The sequence below is a fragment of the Somniosus microcephalus genome, chromosome 10 (genome assembly GCF_052327205.1).
Source record: "Somniosus microcephalus isolate GS21.2 chromosome 10, FLI_Smic_1.0, whole genome shotgun sequence".
Lineage (NCBI taxonomy): Eukaryota > Metazoa > Chordata > Chondrichthyes > Squaliformes > Somniosidae > Somniosus > Somniosus microcephalus.
Window position 1 is genome coordinate 24,488,571 of NC_140996.1, and position 25,771 is coordinate 24,514,341.

Sequence of the window (25,771 nt, forward strand, 5' to 3'; positions counted from 1 at the left end):
GGGGGAAGTCTCCAGGAATTATAAAGATTCATCTCCAGGACACTGCTGCAAGCAAAACCCAGGAGAAAAATCACAGGGGCATTAAAAAAAATTCTGTTTTTTTCATTTTCTTCCAACACTTTCATTTATTAGTTGTAAAAATATTGGAGATGGGGAAAAAATGCTGTTTGGCTGACAGTCAACATTCATCCAATTAAGACTTGCATTTATAGAGCGCCTTTCACAACCTCAGGGCGTCCCAAAGCGCTTTACAGCCAGTGAAGTACTTTTTGAAGTGTAGTCACTGTTGTAATGTGGGAAACGCGGCAGCCGATTTGCGCACAGCAAGATCCCACAAACAGCAATGTGATAATGACCGAATAATCTGCTTTTTTGGTTATGTTGATTGAGGGATAAATATTGGCCAGTCCGCCGGGGATAACTCCCCTGCTCTTCTTTGAAATAGTGCCAGGGGATCTTTTGCATCCACCTGAGAGAGCAGATAGGGCCTCGGTTTAACGTCTCATCCGAAAGACAGCACCTCCGACAGTGCAGCACTCCCTCAGCACTGCATTGGGAGTGTCAACCTCAATTTTTGTGCTCAAGTCCCTGGAGTGGGACTTGAACCCTCAAGTGGCTTGAGAGGCGAGAGTGCGACTTACTGAGCCCCTGGCTGGCAATCGGGTATCAATAGAGTCTGTTTACTTTCCAATTGGCCGTGGGATGGCGGAGCGCCCGGAGGATGGACCAATGGCGGGAGTGTGGGGGGGGGGGGGGGGGCGGGAGGTCATGTGATGGAACCTGCAGGAATACACCCAACCCGAGTTGGCAACCCTACATGTGACCTACGTCCATCATTCTCCTGCGTCTACATTAGTTGGTCCTGCTGCTCCAAGCCAACGCTTACTGGAGTCCCCCTTTTTAACAGGAGCCAGAGCTTTGCGCATGTCTGCGATTTCCGTGGCTACGCATGCATGAACAGGGACGGGGTGGACATCATTCTCTCGAATGCCGTTCTGCTGCCTCTTTGATAACGAGGTCCGTGTTAGCACAGCCACCGACTCCAATCTCAGGAGAAAGCAGAACCTTTACGGCAATCAGTAGGGGGGGTGAAACCCAGCCGCAGCAAACCGGTTCTGCTCGTACAGCTTCATTTAGCTCTGTCACAAGCAAGCACAGAGATGCAAGAACCATCTGTGCCTTCAGCACATCAGAACAGGAGGTGCCAATCTGACAGCACTTCACCGAAAATCTGAAATAACAACAGAAAACGCTGGAAAAACTCAGCAGGCCAGGCAGCATCCGTGGAGAGAGAAACAGAGTTAACGTTTCAGGTCGAAGACCTTTCATCAGAACTAGAAAAAAAAGCAGGAAATGGAAAGCAAGTTTAGGGGCTGGAGTTCGCAACACGGTTAGAACTCTGCGAGTCAAGTCATTTATATTTGCCAGTGCCATTGGGATGTCTGCCATCAACAGCACTCCTTTAAAGTAAAGGTGCCTTTACAGTGCCCTCTAATAACTTAGAACAACAATTACTCGAAAGCCATGAAAACTCACAAAGCTGAACAGCGCGGACTGACTGACCGGGTCCTTGCGACTGTTAAAATTGTGTTCTGCTTTCAACCAGCAGTTACTGCGCTACACGCATGAAATACTGCAGGCAATACTCTGCTGCCTCTATAAACAGTGACACAAGCTCCATCTGTCCTTCGTATTCCCACTGGTGTGCAGTTGGCATTTACAGCACGGCCACGTCAGCCGGTCCGGGCCTCCTGTAATTACTCCGCTGGCCTTCCAGAGGGCGGTGTTGCCTTCCTGACCAGATCACAACTTCACTCACTGAAGAGGCAACAAATCATTCTTCAATTCTTTTAACTCCCCTGGGTTCGTAGCGCACGGCGAGCCCAGAGAAACAGAGGCAGACTAAGTAGGGTACCCCCCTGTTCCGGAATAAGGACTGACAGGGATATCGGTGTCATTATTTTAAGAAAACAAACTTTCCGAAGCACACGGAGAAGCAGCTTGCATTATTAGGTGAAAGAGGCAGAAGGGGAAAAGACAAGTGGAGTGATTCATGTCTCACTGATGCCCCATTTTCCGGCGTCAGTAATTGTTGTTCTAAGTTATTAGAGGGCACTGTAAGGGCGCCTTTACTTTAAAGGAGTGCTGTTGACGGCAGACATCCCAATGGTACTGGTAAATATAAATGACTTGACTCGCAGAGGTGTCACCGTGCTGCAAACTCAGATTTTCATGTGTTTTGTAGGCCATTGCAGGATTTTTTTAAATTGAAAAAAAAACTTAAGTGCTGAGTTTCCACCTCGTACCCGCCCGTCGTGATTTTCGAGCGATCCTCGAAGTTCGGCAACCAGCACTCCAGTCAGAGACGGGCGGGACCCTCGGGGTCCATTGGCCAGGAGCCCATGGTGCACAAGTCCTGTCCCCCTGTGGGTCTGAATGTAAAGCAACCAAAGCCAGGGGTCAGGCAGGAAACCATGACAAGAAATGTTTCTTCCCCCCCCCCAGGCCCCATAAAATGTTTTTTCGCCCGCGCCTCCACGACCTCGTTGGTGGCTCTGCCAGCTTAGCTCCGCGGAGCAGCTGCCAGACTTCCCCATCAAAGAGCTCGTTAAGCTGGACGATTTTACTTAAGCGAGGCCCGGCAGCCACGATCGACTGGGCCACCCGCTGGTGACATGGGGCAAGCAGCGGGAGAGCTTCCCCCCACCCCCCACTTACCTGCCTGACGCACGTCAGGAGGTGAAAAGCGGCCCCACCAAAGAAGTGTGGCTCACGCCAACACGTCCTGCCCATATCGGCGAGCCCAATTCGAGGACACAGTCGCTCGGTTAGTACGAGGTGCCGTGCAAAGCCTGTGTTTGTGTAGCATATCCCCACTATCAGTGACATACTCAAAACTGCTGTATGTGTTTAATTAACTAAGTATGAGTCGACGTGCAATACTTACACAGGCATGAACTTTCACACCCAACCCAGACTCAGCCGACCACAACTATGAAGGGTTTTCTCATTCTCCCCAGATTAACTGGAAAAGTCCAATGCTTTTCTCTCACAGGGTTGCTGAGGTTATAATTACAGCAGTAACCTGAATCAAAGACGTTTGGCTACAGACAGAAATTATTAACCTTTTCCTAAGTGGTTATTCACTTGCTCAGCTCTTGGCCTTGGCTCATCCAACTGTCTTGCTGCAGTGGTGAGGGCACGCACCATGCTGCTGATGGCTTTAGCCCATTTATCTATTAAGAAACATAGAAGATAGGGGCAGGAGCAGGCCATTCGGCCCCTCGAGCCTGCTCCGCCATTTAATGAGATCATGGCGGATCATACAAATTCAGTACCCTGTCCCTGCTTTCTCCCCATATCCCTTGATCCCTTTAGCCTCAAGAAATATATCTAACTCCTTCTTGAATATATTTAATGAATTGGCCTCAACTGCCCTGTGAGGCAGAGAATTCCACAGGTTCACCACTCTCTGGGTGAAGAAATTCCTCCTCATCTCAGTCCTAAATGGCTTACCCCTTATCCTTAGACCGTGACCCCTGGTTCTGGACTCCCCTGCCATCGGGAACATCCTTCCTGCATCTAGTCTGTCCAGTCCTGTTAGAATTTTATAAGTTTCAATGAGATCCCCTCTCATTCTTCTAAACTCCAGAGAGTATAAACCCAATCGACCCAATCTCTCCTCATACGTCATTCCTGCCATCCCAGGTATCAGCCTGGTGAATCTTCGCTGCACTCTCTCCAAGGCAAGAACATCCTTCCTCAGATAAGGCGACCAAAACTGCGCACAATACTCAAGGTGTGGTCTCACCAAGGCCCTGTACAACTGCAGCAAGACATCCTTGTTCCTGTACTCAAACCCTCTCGCTATGAAGGCCAACATACCATTTGCCTTCTTAACAGCCTGCTGCACCTGCATGCTTACCTTCAGCGACTGGTGCACAAGGACACTCAGGTCTCGTTGCACTTCCCCTTCTCCCAATCTATTGCCATTCAGATAATAATCTGCCTTCCTGTTTTGACACCAAAGTGGATAACCTCACATTTATCCACGTTATGTTGCATCTGCCATGCTTCTGCCCAATCAGCCAACCTGTCCAAATCATACTGGAGTTTCTCGGCATCCTCCTCACAGCACACACGCCCACCCAGCTTTGTGTCGTCTGCAAACTTGGAAATATTACATCTAGTTCCTTCATCTAGATCATTAATATATATTGTGAATAGCTGGGGTCCAAGGACCGATCCCTGTGGTACCCAACTAGTCACTGCCTGCCACTCGGAAAAAGGCCCGTTTATTCCAACTCTTTGCTTTCTGTCTGCCAACCAGTTCTCTATCCAAGTCAATACCTTGCCCCCAATCCCATGTGCCTTAACTTTACACGCTAATCTCTTATGCTGGACCTTATCGAAAGCCTTCTGAAAGTCCAAATACACCACATCCACTGGTTCTCCCTTATCTATTGAACCAGTTACATCCTCAAAAAATTCCAGTAGATTAGTCAAGCATGATTTACCTTTTGTAAATCCATGTTGACTTTGTCCGATCCTGTCACTGTTTTCCAAGTGCTCTGCTATTACATCTTTTATAATGGACTCTAGCATTTTCCCCACTACCGATGTCAGGCTTACCGGTCTATAATTCCCCGTTTTCTCTCTACCACCTTTTTTGAATAGTGGGGTAACATTAGCTACCCTCCAATCCATGGGTACTGTTCCAGAGTCTATCGAGTTCTGGAAGATGACAAGCAATGCATCTACTATTTCTAGGGCCACTTCCTTAAGTACCCTAGGATGTAGATTATCAGGGAAGTCTTGCTGCAGTTATACAGGGTATTGGTGAGGCCACACCTGGAATACTGCGTGCAGTTTTGGTTTCCATATTTAAGAAAAGATATACTTGCTCTTCAGGCGGTTCAGAGAAGGTTCACTCGATTGATTCCGGAGATGAGGGGGTTGACGTATGAGGAAAGGTTGAGTAGGTTGGGCCTCTACTCATTGGAGTTCAGAAGAATGAGAGGCGATCTTATCGAAACATATAAGATTGTGAGGGGGCTTGATCGGGTGGATGCGGTGAGGATGTTTCCACTGATGGGTGAGACTAGAACTAGGGGGCATAATCTTAGAATAAGGGGCTGCCCTTTCAAAACTGAGATGAGGAGAAACTTCTTCACTCAGAGGGTAGTAAATCTATGGAATTTGCTACCCCAGAGAGCTGCGGAAGCTGCAACATTAAATAAATTTAAAATGGAGATAGACAGTTTCCTAGCTGATAAGGGAATTAGGGGTTACGGGGAGTGGGCAGGGAAGTGGACGTGAGTCTAAGTTCGGATCAGCCATGATCCTATTGAATGGCGGAGCAGGCCCGAGGGGCCGTGTGGCCTACTCCTGCTCCTACTTCTTATGTTACATGCTGTATGCCCATTCTGCAGAGTTCATGGAAAGACCATTCTCTGAAACTTTCCGTCAGCTATCTCCTACCATCCTCAGCCTTCAAACTCTGCCAGCTCTTTCTGCTCGCTGACCTACACTGGCTCCTGGTTAAGCAGCGCCTCGATTTTAAAATTCTCATCCTTGTTTTCAAATCCCTCCATGGCCTCGCCCTCTCCCTATCTCTGTAATCTCCTTCAGCCCCACAATCCCCTGAGATATCTGCGCTCCTCTAATTCTGCCCTTTTGAGCATCCCTGATTATAATCGCTCCACCATTGGTGGCCGTGCCTTCTGTTGCCAAGGCCCTAAGCTCTGGAATTCCCTGCCTAAACCTCTCCGCCTCTCTACCTCTCTTTCCTCCTTTAAGACGCTCCTTAAAACCTACCTCTTTGACCAAGTTTTTGGCCATCTGCCCTAATTTCTCCTTATATGGCTCGGTGTCAAATTTTTTTGTCTTATAACACTCCTGTGAAGCGCCTTGGGATGTTTTACGACATTAAAGGCGCTACCTAAATACAAGTTGTTTTTGTTGTTGCTGTTTGTATGTAGAAAATTAAGTATTAATGCTGGAAGTGGAGTGTACACAATTAATGCAATGTGCAAATCCAGTAACTTAAGTAAATGTGCACACGCCTCAATTAATAATCTTTGGTAAATAATAAACATATTTATTCAGGGGCACAGCGCTAACGTGTAGATCTGTTTACTGCCCAGAAGCAATTTTAGGAACATAGGCAAAAGTTAGCAATTACTCTTATTATTAACACACAACATAACTGCACCTCAACGCACAATTAGCATGTGTGCGCTAGCTCTGCTGCGTAAAGTGAATTAAGCCCTGAAATTGGTGGCTCCATTATTCGGTAAGGATTCTTTGCTACTAACTACATTCGTACATATTTTAAGCAGCAATTCACCTGCTGCTCCAAAATACACATCGGCCCTCAGTGTAAATGGGATTCATTAGGGAAGTTCTGCACTCCCTCACAATTGATTATCTCAAGCTGATCAAAGATAGTACGTACAGCTGTGTTTTATACTAAAAGAGAAAAAATAGACAGACTTGCATTTCCACAATGCCCTTCACGACCTCCCGAGTCCCAAAGCGCTTTAGTTAATGAAGTACTTTTTTGAAATGTAGTCACTGTTGTAATGTAGGAAAATTTGTATCTAAGCTCTGGTCTGTACTATTCTATAATTAATACAGTGACTAATTATTAATAAGGTAACTTACTCGAATCTGTAACTCAGCATTATTATTTCTATTAATGAGTTTGTTAATTGTAGGATGAAATTACACTGTACAATTAAGTTAACCTGTTCATATGAAACTTCTTCATCCAATATTTTGACATTAAAGAAAGACTTGCATTTATATAGCGCCTATCACGACCACAGGACGCCTCAAAGAGCTTTACAGCCAATGAAGTACTTTTAAAGTGGAGTCACTGTCGTAATCTGGGAAACACGGAAGCCAATTTGCACACAGCAAGCTCCCACAAACAGCAATGTGATAATGACCAGAGAATCTGTTTTAGTGATGTTGGTTGGGGGATAAATATTGGCCAGGACACCGGGGATAACTCCCCTGCTCTTCTTCGAAATAGCGCCATGGGATCTTTTACATCCACCTGAGAGAGCAGACGGGGCCTCGGTCTAACGTCTCATCTGAAAGACGGCACCTCCGACAGTGCAGCACTCCCTCAGCACTGCACTGGAGCGTCAGCCTAGCTTTATGTGCTCAAGTCCCTGGAGTGGGACTTTGACCCACAACCTTCTAACTCAAAGGCGAGTGTGCTACCCACTGAGCCACATCTGACACATGATAACCCATTTATTTTAATGTACTGGCAGGCGGCAACTGCATCCCAGTGGTATTGAACTTTTTCTATTATTTTTCTCCTATTTTTAAAACTTGATCTTCCCCTTCCATTCCACTCTTGTTATATAAAGAAAGATCCTGTTGCACCACCGACTATTCCCCAGGCCTCTCGTCAGTGCTGCTCTTAAACAGCGAGTCCCTTGGGAGACCTGACCTCCAATTCTCCCTCTTTCCGTCTGGTAAAATGCCTGGCCTCTTGCTCACATAAACATCTGACAACACGGTCTACGACAGAGCTTACTGTGTGCAGCTATCACGGGCACCGACCCATGTCATGCATCACTGTGGTGTCAAGTGCATGACACCACTGTCCCATAAATAGAATTCGCTTTCATTAATCAATCGCTATACACTTTTGGCTGCTAGTAGGGTTGCCAACTCTGATTGGACCTACTCCGACAGGTTCCATCACATGACCTCCTGCCCAGTTACACAGTCTTTTTTCCCCCATTTCCAACAGTTTTAGAACGAATAAACAAATCCGTTCAAAGAAAATGAAAAAGAACACACAACTTTTCTTAATGCCCCTATGATTTTTCCGTTGGGTTGCTTGCTGTAGTGCCCATAAGATTAATTTTTAATTCCTGGAGACTCCGGGACAACTCCAGCTACTATCAACTCTGAGTACTACGAAAGAATTTCAGGATTAACAACAACAAATTGCATTTATATAGCGCCTTTAACATAGTAAAACATCCCAAGGAGCTTCACAGGAGCATTAATCAAACAAAATTTGACACCGAGCCACATAAGGAGATAGTAGGGCAGGTGGCCAAAAGCTTGGTCAAAGAGAAAGGGCTTAAGGAGCATCTTAAAGGAGGGCACAGAGGCAGAGAGGTTTAGGGAGAGAATTCCAGAAATTAGGGCCTAGGCAGCTTAAGGCACGGCCACCACTGGTGGAGCGATTAAGTTCGGGGATGCGCAAGAGACCAGAATTGGAGGAACGCAGAGATCTCGGAGGGTTGTAGGACTGCAGGAGGATACAGAGATAGGGAGGGCCAAAGCCATGGAGTGATTTGAAAACAAGGATGAGAATTTGAAAATTGAGGTGTTGCCAGGCCGGGAGCCAATGCAGGTCAGCAAGCACAGGGGTGATGGGGGAACGGGACTTTGTACGAGTTAGGACACAGGCAGCAGAGTACTGAATGAGCTCATGTTTACGGAGGGTGAAAGGTGAGAAGCCAACCACTGGAGCATTGGAATAGTCAAGTCTAGAAGTAACAAAGGCATGGATGAGGATTTCAGCAGCAGATGAGCTGAGGCAGGGACAGAGATGGGTGATACAGAGGTGGAAGTAGGAGGTTTTGGTGATGGAGCAGATAAGGGATCTTAAGCTCATCTCAGAGTCAAATAGGACACCAAGGTTGCAAATGGTCTGGTTCAGCCTCAGACAGTGACCAGCGAGAGGGATGGAGTTGGTGGCTAGGGAACATAAAACTACATAGAATATACAGTACAAAAACAGGCCATTCGGCCCAACCAGTCCATGCCGGCATTTATGCTCCACTTGAGCCTCCTCCCGTCTTTCCTCATCTAACTCTATCAGCAAAACCCTCTATTCCCTCCTCCCTCATCTGCTTATCTAGCCTCCCCTTAAATGTATCATATACTAATTACCTCAACTATTCCCTGTGAGTTCCACATTCTCACCAGCCTCTGGGTAAAGAAGTTTCTTCTGAATTCCATAATTGATTTCTTGGTGACTATCTTATATTGATTTTGCTCTTCCCCACAACTGGAAACACTCTCTCTGTGTCTACTCTATCAAAACCTTTCATAATTTTAATCACCTCTATTAGGTCAACACTCAGCCTTCTCTTTTCAAGAGAAACAGACCCAGGCTGTTCATCCTTTTCTGATAGGTATAACCTCCCACTTCTGGTCCCATCCTTGTAGAATAATTTTGCACCCTGTCCAGTGCCTCGATATGCTTATTATAATATGGTGACCAGAACTGTATAAGTGTGGTCTAACCAAGGGTCGATTCAAGTCTAGCATAACTTCTCTACTTTTCAATTCTATCCCTCTAGAAATAAACCCTAGTGCTTGGTTTGCTTTTTAATGGCCTTATTGACCTGCGTCGCAACTTTTAGTGATTTGTGCATTTGTACTCCCAGATCCCTTTGCTCTTCTACCCCATTTAGATTCTTATTTTCCAAGTAATATGTGACCTCCTTATTTTTCTTATCAAAATGTAATACCTCACACTTATCTATGCTGAAATTCATTTGTCAATTATACGCCCATTCTGCAAGTTTATTAATGTCGTCTTGTAATTTGTTGCGGTCCTCCTCAGTGTTGACTATCCCTCCCAATTTGGTGTCCTCCACAAATTTAAAAATTGTGTTTTTGATTCCAAATTATAAATTGTGAACAACAGTGATCACAGCACTGATACTTGTAGGGCCCCACTTCCCACCTTCTGCTACTCTGAATAGCTACCCTCACCCCTACTCTCTGCTTTCTATCTTGCAGCCAGCTCGCTATCCATTCCGCTACTTGTCCCCTGACTCCGCAGGGTCTAACCTTATTCATTAGTCTGTTTGTGGGAGAAAATGGAGTTTGTGGCAGAGACTGAAGACAATGGCTTTGGTCTTCCCAATATTTTTTTTTATAAATCGAGAAGAAATTTCTGTTCAACCAGCACTGGCCTGCTTTTACCAGGATAAGAGTTGAAAAAAGTTTTTTAAAATTTCCACCAATTTATCATTTAAAAATACTTTAAAGAAAGGTAACTTTATTTTTAGCCCTGTTAAAAACTTTAATTATATTTTTCAAAAATTAAAATTTTTGTTTAAAATAGTTAATTTGTATAATTTATAGTCATTTTAAAAATGTGATTTTTAAATTTTTTTTTAAGTTTTACTATGTTTTGGGGGTGATCTCTATTCATATATTTGACAGGTCTTCCTGTCAAATCTATGAATGGAGATTCCCTTCTGTGATTGGCTCCCCATGGCCCACATGATCCCAGGGACGCTGCGAACCGCCTGCGCCTCTGGGATACGTGGGCCCTGCGCACCGGCAGTTTGGAGAGGCCCAGCAACGGAACTCTGCGCCTCCCGGGAGCCCTCAGGTAAGGGCGCGGATTTTTCCAGATCGCAGGTCCTCCGCCCGTGGGAGGCCTGCAAATGAAATTTCTGGGCCACAGTGTTAGCTTTATAAGAACAAAGATAGCAATCTGACGTCCCACTGTTTTCATAGTCATCTCATCAGGTTTATCACTGTTGTAACCTGTGGTAACATCAAGGCGTTGAGCCAGTATTTTATCAGAAGTAACCGAGACCCAAAACACCCCAGAGTTAGCAAAGACTGGAAAATTAAGAGACTGAACTGAAGAACGTTCCAAGCACGTGGCCTTCATTCAGAGGCAATCAGGCCGCATTATATGGACAGGCTTTCACTGAATCCCCGCCACCTTTCAGCTTCAAGCCAATTACGTTACAGTTTAAGATGGAGATCACATGTGCCTATCCATTCTTTCAACTGAAAGCCAATTTAAAGTACAGGTATAGCTGAACGTGCTGCTAGGTCTCAGGATGTTTAGAATAGTGCTAGTGTGCTGAGCTGGGCAGTTTTTTCTGATGACTAGGGTGTTTTTTTGTGCTTGGTGTTATAGCTGCAGCAGCAATAAAGCACTGATTTTTGTGTTCTATTCTTTACTTGGTACGCCGAGCCATTTGATGAATTTATATTACATTTTCATCCAAAAGTTTACATTACGTGATTTTTTTTTTGTGTCAGCCCTAGACAGTGGAACAGATTTAAGGAATCATTCTTCGACTTTGATTCCCAGTGGAGGGCTCGGCCATTCCACAGAGCATAACGGAATTTTGATGCACAGCAGAATTTTCTGAACATTTAAATTAATAATGGGAAAATCATAGGCAGCCTGAAATTCTGCTGCAGAAAGAACTTGTGCCTTTCACGGCCTCAGGATGCACCAAAGCGCTTTACAACCACATCAGTACTTTTGAAGTGTAGTCACTGTTGTAATTAAGGAAACACAGCATTTGCGCACAGCAAGGTCCCACAAACAGCAATGGGATTAATGACCAGGCAATCTGTTTTTTAGTGAAGTTGGTTGAAGGGATAAATATTGGCCCAGACACTCCCCTGCTCTTCTTCGAAATAGTGCCATGGGATCTTTTACGTCCACCTGAGAGAGCAGACAAGGGCTCAGTTTAACGTCTCATCCGAAAGACGGCACCTCCAACAGTGCAGCACTCCCTCAGCACTGCAGTGGAGTGTCAGCCTAGATTATGTGCTGAAGTCCCTGGAGTGGGACTTGAACCCGCAACCTTCTGACTCAGAGGTGAGTGTGTTACCTACTGAGCCATGGCTGAGACCGAAGAGCTACTGGTGAGGAAACCTCGCTGTGGGGAGCATAAAGTCAGAAAATTAGCAGTTAGTCTTTAATGACTTTTCAAAATACTTTCTCCAATCCAAGATACAAACTGCAGTTTTCAATAGGTTATATTATCTAACTGACCAGTGTATCTTTTTAAGTCTCCCATTTTCAACAGGATCCTGATTTTGAACATCTACTCACTGCTGGTGGAGATTTCTCACTGTGGATTAGTTGTGCCACAGCGTGTGTCTGACGTCATTGACAGGTTCCCCGCCCGGAAGTCCGCCTGATTGACAGGCTTGGCTTCTAGTCGGGCGGGGAGCACTCTGGAGGAGGCTGCGGGACCAGGTGGGTCCGATCCCAAGGGGAGTAGTGGGTTTGGGGGGGGCTGATGTTGAGTAAGCCCTTCTGCTCCCCCTGGCCCACAAGGATTACTGCCAAGGCCCGGGAACCCCAGCCAGCCACAGTAAAACCACAAAGCAGGTTAAATCCCAGGCTTCCAGCCTCATTATCGTATTTAAAGTGCCAACCCTCCGCCCGGAAGTCGGCGGGTTGGAGCCGGCTTCCCGGCATGCTTCCAGTTTTTCCTTATTTAACCCCCCACCCACAGCCACTCCCACCCGCTCACCTATATTAAAATCCCCCCCCCACTCTATTCCAGCGATTCCAAACATTCCCATCAAAATGCAACACATAGTGTGCAATGTCCTGGCAATGTTCTATCAAGAAACTGAACTACCAGATGGCAGTACATTAACCTGAACACAATTTGTCACCAAGTTAAAGTATTCCACCATGCTATAGCCCATTGCTAAGATATTGCATACTACCAAGAGAAGGTACAACAGGAGGGCATAGTAAACGTCTGTAATCCCACAGTGTGCTAAAATATAACACATTACCAAAATCATTACAAAAGGCTTTCTCAGATAATTAGCTAAACCACACGTCAAGGTAATATCTTCATCACACGGTTCTGTAATAAAAATCTGAACGGTGCTTAAAATGGGAACTTTACTAATCAGTGCCACGTAAAGAAACAATGACCACTTTTAGGAGTATCTGGATTTTATCTACAGCAACTTAAACAAAATCTTCTGTTATCTATTTTGGATGATTAGATTGTCTGTTACCACTATATTGATACAGAACAGTTTTTGCATTCAAACCAATACTTTTGCTAAAATTATCGACAGGAGGAATTTCACCCCACGAGAGTCACTTACGAATGAGTAAAGTCACCGATTTTCCATTTTCAAGGGAAAAGGGAAATGGAAAGACCAGGTGCAAGTCGTGGCTCATGTTGCAACCAATGAGTGGGGAAGAATAGGATTCCAGTCTTGAAAAGGGAGTTCGGACAGATTAAAAAGCGGGAACTCACAATTAGCAAACTCAGAACACCAACAATGCCCTTCACCAACCAGTCCAGAAACAGACAAGGGGATTAGGGAGGTCAATTTTCTACATTGGAAATTTGAAGCGATAGGTTTTTAAAGCAAGAATATGGAATGGTAATATGGCTTAAAAGATGTTAAATGGAGAAAAGGAGCAGATAAACAAGTCATTAAGGGACGCAACAAAGGTACATAAAGCCACAAAAAAAACAATAAAAACTTTTGTTTTGTATCGAAAGGCTCAGAATACAAAAACAAGGAGATAATATTGAACTGCACCAGACTTTTGTTAGAGTACTGTGCACCCATTATAGCAAGGATATAAAAGATGCAGCATAAATTCACTGGGATGTTACCAGGGATGAAGGAATGTGACAACATGCTTGAGAAATTAGGGCGATTTTCACTAGAACTGAAAAGGTTAAGGGTTGGCCTGATAGAGGTCGTCAAGATTATAAAGGGTTATAATAAAAAGGTACACAGTCATAGATTGTATCCAATGGCCAGTGAGACGGTAACAGGAATATACAAATTTATTACAAAAAGAATTAAAGAGTTTAGAATGTGGAATTCTGTGCCACAAACTGTTGTTGAAGAGGAGTCCATGAATTATATTAAGAAAGAAGTTTGCTGGTTCCTTGAAAAGAGGTATAATAAGAGTACGAGGAGGAAGCAGAAGAGTGGGATTAGACTCAGTGGCTCACATGGAGAGGAACACCACTGCAGAATTGATGGGCCGAAGGGCCTGTATCTGTCCTGTGACATTCTATTGTTCTACAAATACACAATGGGCAACAGCTTGGGTAATGACATAGAAACATAGAAGATAGGAGCAGGAGTAGGCCATTCGGCCCCTCGAGCCTACTCCGCCATTCAATGCGATCATGGCTCATCATCCAAACTCAGTACCCTGTCCCTGCTTTCTCCCCATATCCCTTGATCCCTTTAGCCTTAAGAAATATATCTAACTCCTTCTTGAATATATTTAATGAATTGGCCTCAACTGCCTTCTGTGGCAGAGAATTCCACAGGTTCACCACTCTCTGGGTGAAGAAATTCCTCCTCCTCTCTGTCCTAAATGGCTTACCCCTTATCCTTAGACTGTGACCCCTGGTTCTGGACTCCCCCGCCATCAGGAACATCCTTCCTGCATCTGGTCTGTCTAGTCCTGTTAGAATTTTATAAGTTTCAATGAGATCCCCTCTCATTCTTCTAAACTCCAGCGAGTATAAGCCCAATCAACCCAATCTCTCCTCATACGTCATTCCTGCCATCCTAGGTATCAGGCTGGTGAATCTTCGCTGCACTCTCTCCATGGCAAGAACATCCTTCCTCAGATAAGGTGACCAAAACTGCACCCAATGACCTGAGATGAAAGGAAACAAATTGTTTCATGGAGATGTAAGGAGTTTGAGAAGTGTGTGCTATAATACAGGCCCTATATCGAAGGGCAGGAATATTTCTAATTGACTTGATTTGATCAGAAACAGCCCACGTGCATAAAGCCACAGACTGCAAACACACATTTCCAAATAAAAGGTGGCTGAGTGCCAGCACCAATCTCCACCGAGTGTGCCTGAGACATACGAGCAACTAATGTGCAAGCGCAGCTTTATAAACAAACCCCAGTTAAACATTCCAAACCGTAAGATTCATACAAGGACAAACCTGTTCAGCTGTTGCTTTATGGCCCCTGGTTACTGACTGGTACGGGCAAGTATTTTTCACGTTACAGAACAGACTGTTCTGGTACAAGAGTTCAGTGAAATTTAGCATGTGAGCTCTGGCATTTAGAGGGTATTTTATTTGTGTGATTTTCAACATTCACTGTCCTAAGGAGGAACAGGCAGAGGTTAAGATAGTTTGATATTTTATAATATACCAAACTATTTTTTGCTGGATTCTTTTTTCAACAAAAAAAAAAAATCGGCCTACTCCTGCTCCTATTTCTTATGTTCTTAATGGGCCAGAAATTCAGATCGGGGGCTTGCCGCGCGTGCAAGCCCCTGATATGCACTTACCCGACGCGCTGGCCGTTGACCTCCAGGGACGCCTGGAATTCGATTTTGAAAAAGAAGAATCCCGGGCAGCGTATGACATCACGCCGCCCAGGAGTGCAGCCAGCGCGAAGCCTGTAGCACGCTGTGCAACTGAGACACGCCCCTTGAGGTCTCAGTTTAACAGGACATGCCCCCAATGTTTCTGCCAAGCTGCTAAGCATTTTTACATGCAAAGCAGCAGTTTAAATAGGTTTTTGGAAGTTTTTTGAAGATTTTGGTAACTTTTATAAACTTTTAAAAACGTTTACATTATTTTGAAGAATCTGAAGTAGTTTTAAACAGAATTAAAGCAATTTAAAGACTTTTAAAAGCCCTAAAAGAATTTTTTTAATTCCATTTATTTATTTAGCAATGTCATCGTCATACGTGTCTTCACACTGTTCCCTTTGGGGAACTGTATGAAGTGGTGGAAGGATTTATGGCCATGATTAACGCTCATTCCGTGACCGTAACCATCTTTGAACCAGCCATTAGGGCGGTTAGTCCTATGGCGGGAGGGTTTTACGGGCTCCCACAAGCTATACAAGGAGGGGGTGCCACCCACACCCACGGACGCAAATATCCCACTGGATGTCAACCCAGAATTTAGAGCCGGAGCTCCGACTCCACTTGCCGGGACTGTCTGGAGCGGGGTTCGAAACCCTACCCTGATCTGGCCCAGCGGCGGGGATCCTACCGCTATGCCAAAGGCCCAATCCGATTAGCAAAGTGAAATGGCTGGAATGAGCACAATTCACGGCATTAAAAGAACTCACAATTGAACTGATGATGACCTCAGCAATCTCCTCAAGGAGGTGGAGGCGCAGCGCCTGCTCATCATTGGTAATGAGAAGTCAAAGGCGCCGCAAAAAGGGCAGATGATAGCTTGGTCTTTCAAGTGGCAGCATAGGGCTCCAGTCACGGGGAGGGAAAAGGCGCAGGAAACGTATGGGTGTCACCTTTTGTGCGGAGTGGGCCTTTTGCGTAGCAGTAAGCATCCCTGCCGCTGGGCCAGAAGGAGTAGGGTTTCGAACCCCACTCCAGACAGTCCCGGCAAGTGGAGTCGGAGCTCCCACTATAAATTCTGGGTGGACATCCAGCGGGATACTTGCGTCCGTGGGTGTGGGTGGCCCCCCCCCTCAGATGGGTTGTGGGAGCCCGTAAAACCCTCACGCCATAGGACTAACCACCCTAATGGCTGGTTCAAAGATGGTTACGGTCACGGAATGAGCGTTAATCACGGCCATAAATCCTTCCACCACTTCATACAGTTCCCGAAAGGGAACAGTGTGAGGATACGTACAACGATGACCTCTTGCGCAATGCACCTCCTTGGACCCTCAGTCGCAGATGCGAGGGGGCAAATCATGCAATTGTTAAATTTTTCATTTTATTGACATGTAAAATGTTGGCCCAGTAATTCCCTTCCAAATGCACGAGTACGGTCGGGGTACTTACGCGTCTGGCCGGAGGAAATGCCGGTTTTCAGCATGCACAGTGCATGTGGGGAAAGCCGGCATTTCCTGTCCTCTGAACGAAGGGGTTCAGAGGCAGAACACGTGCGACTGCACAGGCAGCGCGTGCGCAGTAAAATTCGCCGCTTTCATTCATGCTTTCAGTGAGGTCAAGTCCTTACAACTTACACATGAAAAAAGCATGGGTACAGTTGCTCCAGAGGCTGCGGAGGAAGATATTTCTTATCGTGGAGCTTCTGAAAGTATGTATGTCTGTATATATTCCTTTGCGTGTTATGTATATATTCCTTTACTTATGTGTATGAATGTATTATTTAATTATGACTTTCAGAGAAAGTAACTTATTGGAAAATCATAATTAAAAACATACATTCATACACATAAGTAAAGGAATATAAAACATACATACATATACGTAAAGGAATATATGCGGACATACATACATAATTACTTATTACTGATGAAAAGTTTCTTTCTTAAAAGCGCTGGAAATGTTACATTACTCATTTTAGAACACTCATTTTCACATTCCATTTACACAGCCACAATTGCTCCTTCTACCTACCATTCTGAAAACCCGTTTAAAAAAAAAAAATTTAAACTTTAAAACTTACTTAAAATTTCTTAAAATAACTTCCCTCCCTTTCCCAAACAAAAATATTGCCTTTCAGAAGCTCCACGATAAAATATATCTTCCTCCGCAGCCTTGGAACAACTTTACACATGCTTTTTTCAAGTGTAACTTGTAAGGACTTACCCTCACTGAATCCATGAATGAAATCGACGAAGTTCACTGCGCAAGCGCTGCCTGTGCAGTCACACGCGCTGTGCCTCTGAACCCCTTCGTTCAGAGGACTGGAAATGCCGGCGTTCCCCGCATGCGCTGTGCGTGCTGAATGCCGGCATTTCCACCGGCCAGATGCGTGAGTACCCAGACCGTACTCACGCATTTGGACCCGAATTTCTGGCCCAATGTGATTTTCATACATATTCTGGCCTTCTAGAAGCAAGTTGTCAGAATCAACCTCTTCAAAAACAACATAATGAAAGCAATGGTGATAGACTGAGTGGACACTGATGAACATTGTTTGTTCAAATTAGGATATTTAGGCTTGCAAACAAAACATTTTCAATAACCCCAATGCACATCACTCAAAAGCACAGCACCTCAAACAAAATTCAGAACATAAGAATTAGGAGCAGGAGTCGGCCATACGACCCCTCGAGCTTGCTCCGCCATTCAATAGGATCATGGCTGATCTTCGACCTCAACTCCACTGTCCCGCCCAATCCCCATATCCCTTGATTCCACTGGCGTTCAAACTTTTCTTTCCGTTCATGATAGTGTAAGATGAAGGAGCTACATTTCCTCAGGTGTTAAGAATAAAATGGTTTTAATTTCTTCAAACGGCGCTGTCACTGGGCACAGCCCCTAGGTTATGCTGATAGGGTTAGATGAAGAGGGGTGGGAGGAGGCTCTTGTGGAGCATAAACACCAGCATGTTGGGCTGAATGACCTGGTTCTGTGCTGTATATTCTATGTAATTCCATGTCAAAGAAGGGCTAATTGTTTACCATCAGTACCCGTTAAATTTTCTCTCTCTGGGCTGGTGATGGAAGCACTGCAGCAGTGACAAAAACAAGAGGAACATGCTATTATTATAGACACCCCACCATTTAACAATACCCTCTCTCTATCCTGAGGTCTGGTCAAAAATGATCCCACACAAACCAGAAATACTTTAACAAAGCAACACAGCTTGAATGTTTTAATAGTGAACAAAAGCTATGCTGAACTCCAGAAAAATTGACTCCTGTTCTGACGTTAATTTTAATGCATTAACGAAAAAATCATTTACAGGAAAAATTATTCAAGAACTCCTGTACTTGCATAACCAGTGGAGCAACATTCATGCACACAACATTACTGCAACAGAATTCTACTTCAGCTTTAACAACCTCATGTTCAAGGCAAAAGTGCAATTTTAATTCAGACTCAAGTGTACCTTCATGGAAAACTATCACAGAAATAAACTGAAAGTACATTATCAGCGACAGCTGTAAGATCACAGGTTGCTAAGTAACAAAAATAATCTCTTGTTCTACATTTCTGACAACGAGACTGCTTGCGGAGATGGAGTGCAGTCATTTTTGATGCAGCACTTCTTCCCCTCAGGGTTCTAGTTATCTGTAAGAGAAGGGCCATATATTTACACTCTAAATTAATGTCCAGCTGCCTCCTGACTGAGCCTTCTCCCTCTCCCATACATGGCAGCATGCCTTAATGCGGCTGATACATTTTGGCAGAAGGTTAAGTTTCCCTGGAACTGTTTCAAAAAAGGAGCAAAATAAAATAGCAAAATGGAGATGTCTGGTAATTTACAGAGAAGCAGCCCAATGCAATTACCACACACTATATAAGTGCATCATTTTTGTGTAAGAATAAATTCCTCCCTTTGTATTTATGCATATCAAAAAAGCACTTTTCATGACCCCAGGATGTCCCAAAGTGCTTTACAGCCAATGAAGTACTTTGGAAGTGTAGCCACTGTTGTAATGTAGGAAATACGGCAGCTAATTTGCACTCAGCAAGCTCCGACAAACAGCAACGTGATAATGACCAGATAATCTGTTTCAGTGATGTTGATAAAATATTGGCCAGGACACCGGGGATAACTCCCTTGCTCTTCTTCGAAATAGTGCCATAGGATCTTTTACGTCCACCTGAGGGGGCAGACGGGGCCTCGGTTTAACCTCTCATCCGAAAGACGACACTTCAGACAGTGCAGCTCTCCCTCAGCACTGCACTGGAGTGTCAGCCTAGCTTTATGTGCTCAAGTCCCTGGAGTGGCTCAGAGGCGAGGGTGCTACCCACTGAGCCACAGCTGACACTGCAGCTTATCAATGTTCTTTGTCCATTCATGAGAAGGATTTTGTTTTAATTTTTGAGGGGGTGTTAAGTCTGTGTGTCCCAGTTGTGCTTATTATAAATCACTGGACACAGACCACAAGAATAACTTTAACAGGTCTTTACTATTCGGAGGTCAGGGCTGAACTGCCCAGCAAATCCCTACACAACACTTATATACCGGTGTGGTCACCACCGGTATTACAGTATACAGCAGCCAAGAGAAAGTAGTACATCTCTTAAGGTAGTTCTCTTAAGGTGGAACAGGTTACATACACCACAATCCTCCCTTTTTAGCTTAACAGTTATATCCCCATTTAACATAACATAATAACATATATATATACAACTTCATGCAAAACAGTTCAAAGATTCAGTCTCTGAGGAGGCCTCCTGATTCGAGTTGGATAACGCCTTTCAGGGATCTCTGATTCTCGTTGCTGGGGTGACTCATCTAGTTGGTCTCTTATGGATTGGACATCATCATCAGGTACATTCACTTCTGAGGTAGATGCTTCAGGTTCACTAACTTCTTCCACGGTTGTCTCTGCCGTAACCATGGGTTCGACCCTTGTTCTCGATTCTACCAGTTGGTCAGCATGACGCCGTATTACATTTTCACCAATATCTACCGTGTACATCAGGGGTCCTTGTCTGGCACGAATTGTTCCAGATTGACATTTCTCGTTTTTATAGTTCCGGGCTAACACTGGTTGTCCTATTTCAAAACTCCGAGTGGTCTTGTTATTTATATGCTGGAACTGTTTGTTTTCAACTTCCCTCCGCACATTTGGTTTTAACAAGTCCAACCTGGACTGCAACCTCCTGTTATAGAACATCATGGCAGGACTTTGGTTTGTCACTGCATGAGTGGCGTTTCGATATGCCAGTAGGAATTTGTCCACCTTGTGTTGTAGTGGAATCTGATCTTCGCTCATGGCCTTTATTGCTTTTTTGAACGTTTGTACAAATCTCTCGGCCAACCCGTTTGTAGCCGGATGATATGGGGCAGAGGTATAATGTTTCACCCCATTCTTCTTCATGACTTTCTGGAATTCTTCTGACACGAACTGCGGTCCGTTGTCTGAACATATTTGTTCTGGCAATCCATTTCTTGCAAATATCGTTCTTAGCACCGCGATCGTCTTTTCCGAGGTAGTGGTAGTCATCTTAATCACTTCTGGCCATTTAGAATGTGCGTCCACCGCAATTAAAAACATGGAGTCCATGAATGGACCAGCAAAGTCAATATGTACACGTTGCCATGGGGTTGAAGGCCATTCCCATGGATGCAGCGGTGCAATCGGAGGTGCATTTTGCACTTTTTGGCACCCTGAGCAGCTTTTCGTCAGATCCTCTATCTGTTGGTCGATACCCGGCCACCACACATAAGCCCTAGCAAGGCTTTTCATCTTGACTCCCCCCAGATGACCTTCATGCAGTTCCTTTAGAACTCTCTCTCTTAACTTAGGAGGAATAATCACCCTTGTTCCATACATCAATGTTCCTTGACAGACGGACAGCTGGTCTCGTCTTGCTGAGAATGCTGGTAACAGTGGATCACCATGTGCTGGCCATCCCTTCACTGTCACTTCGTAGACCCGGGACAGTGTTGGGTCGTTCCTGGTTTCTCTTTCAATACTTGCATTGGTGACTGGTAAACATTCGATGATGGTCGAGTGAAATAACTCAACAGGGTCAACCGTCGGTGCCTCCTCCTCTGTAGGTAGTGGCAGGCGCGACAGCCCATCAGCATTACCATGCTGCTTTGTACCTTTGAATTCGATGTGATATTGATGTGCCCCTAGGAAAAGGGACCATCTCTGGAGTCTCTGTGCTGTCATCACCGAAACACCCTTCTTAGGGTTAAAAATGGATACCAATGGCTGGTGGTCTGTCAGAAGCGTAAACTTTTGGCCCTGCAGGTAATGATTAAACTTCTTTACTCCCCACACAAGGCTGAGAGCCTCCCTATCTGAGCATAGTTGCGCTCAGCAGAGGTCAATGATCTGGATGCGAATGCAACTGGCCTCTCCAGGCCATTTGGCAACTTGTGTGAGAGTACTGCCCCAATACCATATGGAGAAGCATCACAAGCCAAACGAATAGGCAGCGTTGGGTTGAAGTGAGCCAACACTTCCTCTGAGGTGATCAATGCCTTGCTTTTGCGAAAGGCCCTCTTACAGTCCTCGCTCCACTTCCATGGTACTCCCTTCTGCAAAAGAGCGTTCAGCGGGTGCAGCACCGTGGATAAATTTGGCAGAAGCTTATGGTAATAGTTAATCAACCCTAGGAACGATCTCAACTGGGATACATTATCCGGAGCGAGAGCCTTCACAACAGCTTAGATCTTGTCAGGAGACTTATGAAGCCCCTCCTGGTCAATGACATGACCACAGTACGAGATCCGCTTCTGAAAGAACTCACATTTCTGGCGATTAACTCGAAGTCCATATTCTTTCAATCTGGTGAGCACCAGTTCCAAATTTGCAAGGTGTTCCTCGTCATCATCTCCTGTAATCAGAATATCGTCCAGGTAACATTGTGTGCCTGGAATTCCCTGTAATACCTGCTCCATGGCCCTCTGCCAAATTGCTGGAGCCGATGCCACTCCAAAAACCAGTCTATTATACCGGTACAAGCCTGTATGCGTGTTGATCGTGAGATACTGGCGTGACTCTTCCTCAACTTCCATCTGTAAGTACGCCTGCGCCAGGTCTATCTTGGTGAAGTGTTTCCCGCCAGACAACAAAGCGAAGATATCCTCAATCCGCGGAAGCAGATACTGCACCGTGTGAAGCACCGGATTAACAGTGATCTTGAAATCTCCACAGATGCGAACCTTCCCCGGTTCCCCCGGCTTGTTGCTCGATGAACGCTTCATGACGGGAACAATGGGCGTGGCCCACTCACTCCAGTCTACCTTAGACAGTACCCCTGAACGTTCTAGCCCTTCCAGCTCAGCTTCCACAGCAGGTCGTATCGCATAAGGTACCGGTCTGGCTTTGAAAAATTTCGGGTTTGCATGTTCTTCAACCTTGATGTTTGCCGTAATTCCTCTCAGTGTTCCCAGTCCCTGTTGGAACACCTCTTTAGCATCGTCCAATATTCTGGACAATCGTTTAGGTTTGACATCTTTTTTACCGGAATCTACCGTTAGTGCTTTTAAGGAATGCCAGTCCATATTTATTTTCCTAATCCACTCCTGTCCCAGTAGTCGCGGACCTCCCTCAGGTAGCACATATAAGTCCATTCCTCGGCTTTCTTTGCCCTTGTGGACCACCTTTACCTCTATCTTCCCGATGGGGTATACTCTTTGCCCCGTGTATGTTTTCAATACAATCTCCGTATCCCGTAGGGGAATATGTGGGAATAACCTTTTGTAATCTTGCTTATTCATGACCGACAACGCCGATCCAGTATCCAATTCCATCTTCACTTGGACTCCTGCTATCTGAAGTGTGACCCAGATTGTTTGGAGGTCTGCTTCATTACCAACATTGTGTACTCTTAGACTACCCAGTTCATTACTGCTGGAGTCTGAATTTGACTTCTGTTCGTTCGAACTGTTCTGTCACCTTGTGTACCTTTCTGTACTTTTCCTGCGGTGACTTTTTGTTGCTGGTCTTCTTTCCTGACCGGCATACTTTAGCTATGTGACCAAGCCTGCCACATTTTCTGCATTCCTGATTTTTGAACCAGCACTGGTTCTGATCGTGCGTTGTCTTTCCACAATGATAACATTTTACTGTACCCAAGACCATTTGATTGGTGCTGAGTTCCGGTGACCGTAGCTGCATTTCCGCAGTGCCTCTCGCTGCGGCTTCGTGCGATGCTGCAATAGTGACAGCTTTATCAAGCGTAAGATCATTCTCCTCAAGCAGTCGCTTTTGTGTTCCTTCTTTTAACAATCCACACACAAATTTATCTCTCAGCGCATCTGCTAGTCCTGTTCCAAACTGACAGTACTTTGATAGCTTACGCAGTTCAATTAAAAATTCAGCGTTGCTTTCATCTTTCAGCTGCGTTCTTCTGTAAAATTTAAATCGTTCCGCTATCATCAGCGGCGTGGGGTTTAAATGATTTTTCAGGACAGTAACAATATTCGCGAAAGTCTGATCCGCCGGTTTATCTGGTGATAGAAGGTGCTTCAATAGCCCGTATGTCTTCGCACCCATTGAGCTTAATAAGGTTAGTGCTTTCTCATCATCTGGTACCTTATTTGCTTTACAATAAACTTCCATGCGTTCTACATACGTGGTCCAATCTTCGATATCGCTATCAAAGGTATTAATGTTCCCATGTTTAGGCATCCTTGCAAGTTTTTAAATTTGTTTTCTTTTTCTCAAAATGGCGCCTTCCCGCGCTTGTCTTCTTCCCCCGCCTACTAAAATGGCGGCTTCCCGCGCTTGGCGGTCTTTCCCGCGCTCGTCTTCTTCCCCCGCCGACTACAATGGCGGATTCCCGCGTTTGCCTTCTTCCCCCGCTGGCTGCAATGGCGATTGCCGTGCTGCTGCCGTTCTCGCCTCCCCAGCGGTTCTCAATTCCCAGATGCTGCTTTTACTCCCCCGCATGCAGCCCGGTCCTTTACACCGGCTGCGTTTGAGTTCTCCGCGGCTCTCGTGCCTTAAGCTGCCCCAGTCGCTGCGCCTCTCGGGCTCGATTGCAGCCCGGCCCTTTTCACCGGCCGTGGTCGAGTTCTCCGCCCTTTTTCCTCCGTTTTCCCTCCCCCCACTCCACAGTCAACGCGGTCGACTTTCTGCTCGTGTCGCTGATCGGCTTACCCACCACCGTGGTAGAAGGGATGATCACTGCCTGTCGCTGATGGAGGGCTTCGTGGTCAGAATTTTTCTTTTTAACCCGGGTTCTCGATGCCTCCCGTGCGATGGTGCTCGGCAGGATGATGAGGGCGGATGCCTCTTCTCGACGCCCGTTCTGAGGACGAAGCTGCCTTGGATGTAAAACTGCCGCAGGGTAAGATCGGACTCGTCGCCACTGTTAAGTCTGTGTGTCCCAGTTATGCTTATTATAAATCACTGGACACAGACCACAAGAATAACTTTTAACAGGTCTTTACTATTCAGAGGTCAGGGCTGAACTGCCCAGCAAATCCCTACACAACACTTATATACCGGTGTGGTCACCACCGGTATTACAGTATACAGCAGCCAAGAGAAAGTAGTACATCTCTTAAGGTAGTTCTCTTAAGGTGGAACAGGTTACATACACCACAGGGGGCGAGTGCAGTGACTTTTCGTGCTCAGCATTAGCAATGTCAGTGCAGGGAATGAACTACCCTCTCCCACTTTGGCACTCAGCCCCAGCACCAATTGCTGCCAAGATAGTGCAGGTCAGACACCGAGTGAAGATGCTTGCACCCAGCCAACTGTACAACTCGTCCAAGTGAGGCTGATAAATGGGTGTTTTTTGGGCGTAACTTGATGCTGCACTGTGCCCATTGGAATCTGGGTTCAGCCACGTTGCAAAGGGAACAATATAAATATTACAAGATGCAGGCAGACGAAGGATCAGGGACCTTTCCAAAGAAATAAATGAGCTGCTCTTGTCCAAGTACGGTCCCCTTGCCCAACGGGCATGAAACCAAGCCGATCATTCAATGTTGTAAACCTGGAAGCAGATCCTATAAATGTGTTGAACCAAAAACCGAACATGCTGGAAACACAAAGGAGGTCAGTCAGCATCTGTGGAGAGAACTAAATGTTAACATTAATCCCATTTTTTGTTTCAGAGTTTCTGGAATCTGTGGCATTTCGATTTTTATTTACAAATGTGCTTGCATGTTTTTAAAGCAGAGGTCATCATTTCCCCTCCGCCCCCCCCCCCCCACCCAGAGTATTTGATTATTTATTTCAACAAACACAAATTTCCCATCTAAGCCAATCATTTCTGCTTTTTGTTTAGCTATCCACTGGAGCCGGGTGACGTGCTGAGCAGTGGCCTCGTTTTAGAAGGAAGCCCTCGCCAAGCTTTAATTCTCTCGCTTCATTCTGTGAAACGGAGACAAATCAGCACATTCTTGCTGGAGTGACACTGTGCTGCTCAAACAACAATAAAATGGGGGCAAACTTTCAATTTCAGTGCTGCCTACTGTACATATTGACTTTATGGCCAAAAGAAACACACACACACCCAAGCCACATAGAAATGTGTTCCTAGTGCACCTCGGTCTCGAAAGATTACGCAGCAAGTAAACAATAAATTTATGTTGACTCCTGGATCAAGTCTTTCAGCATAAATTGATCAAAGTATCATTTACAACGGTTATATTT

The 25,771-nt window shown here is 45.3% G+C and overlaps 1 protein-coding gene and 1 long non-coding RNA gene across 6 annotated transcripts in view; one reads left to right on the top strand and one right to left on the bottom strand.

The window, feature by feature from the left end:
• The window catches only part of tbc1d4 (TBC1 domain family, member 4), a 318,286-nt gene that overhangs the window by 146,474 nt on the left and 146,041 nt on the right, over positions 1 to 25,771 (bottom strand). The gene's annotated exons all lie outside the window — the stretch shown is intronic.
• On the top strand, positions 11,845 to 25,579 carry LOC147111467 (uncharacterized). Its single transcript, XR_015079697.1, has 2 exons — positions 11,845 to 12,013; positions 25,404 to 25,579. It is a non-coding gene; the product is annotated as an uncharacterized LOC147111467 (long non-coding RNA).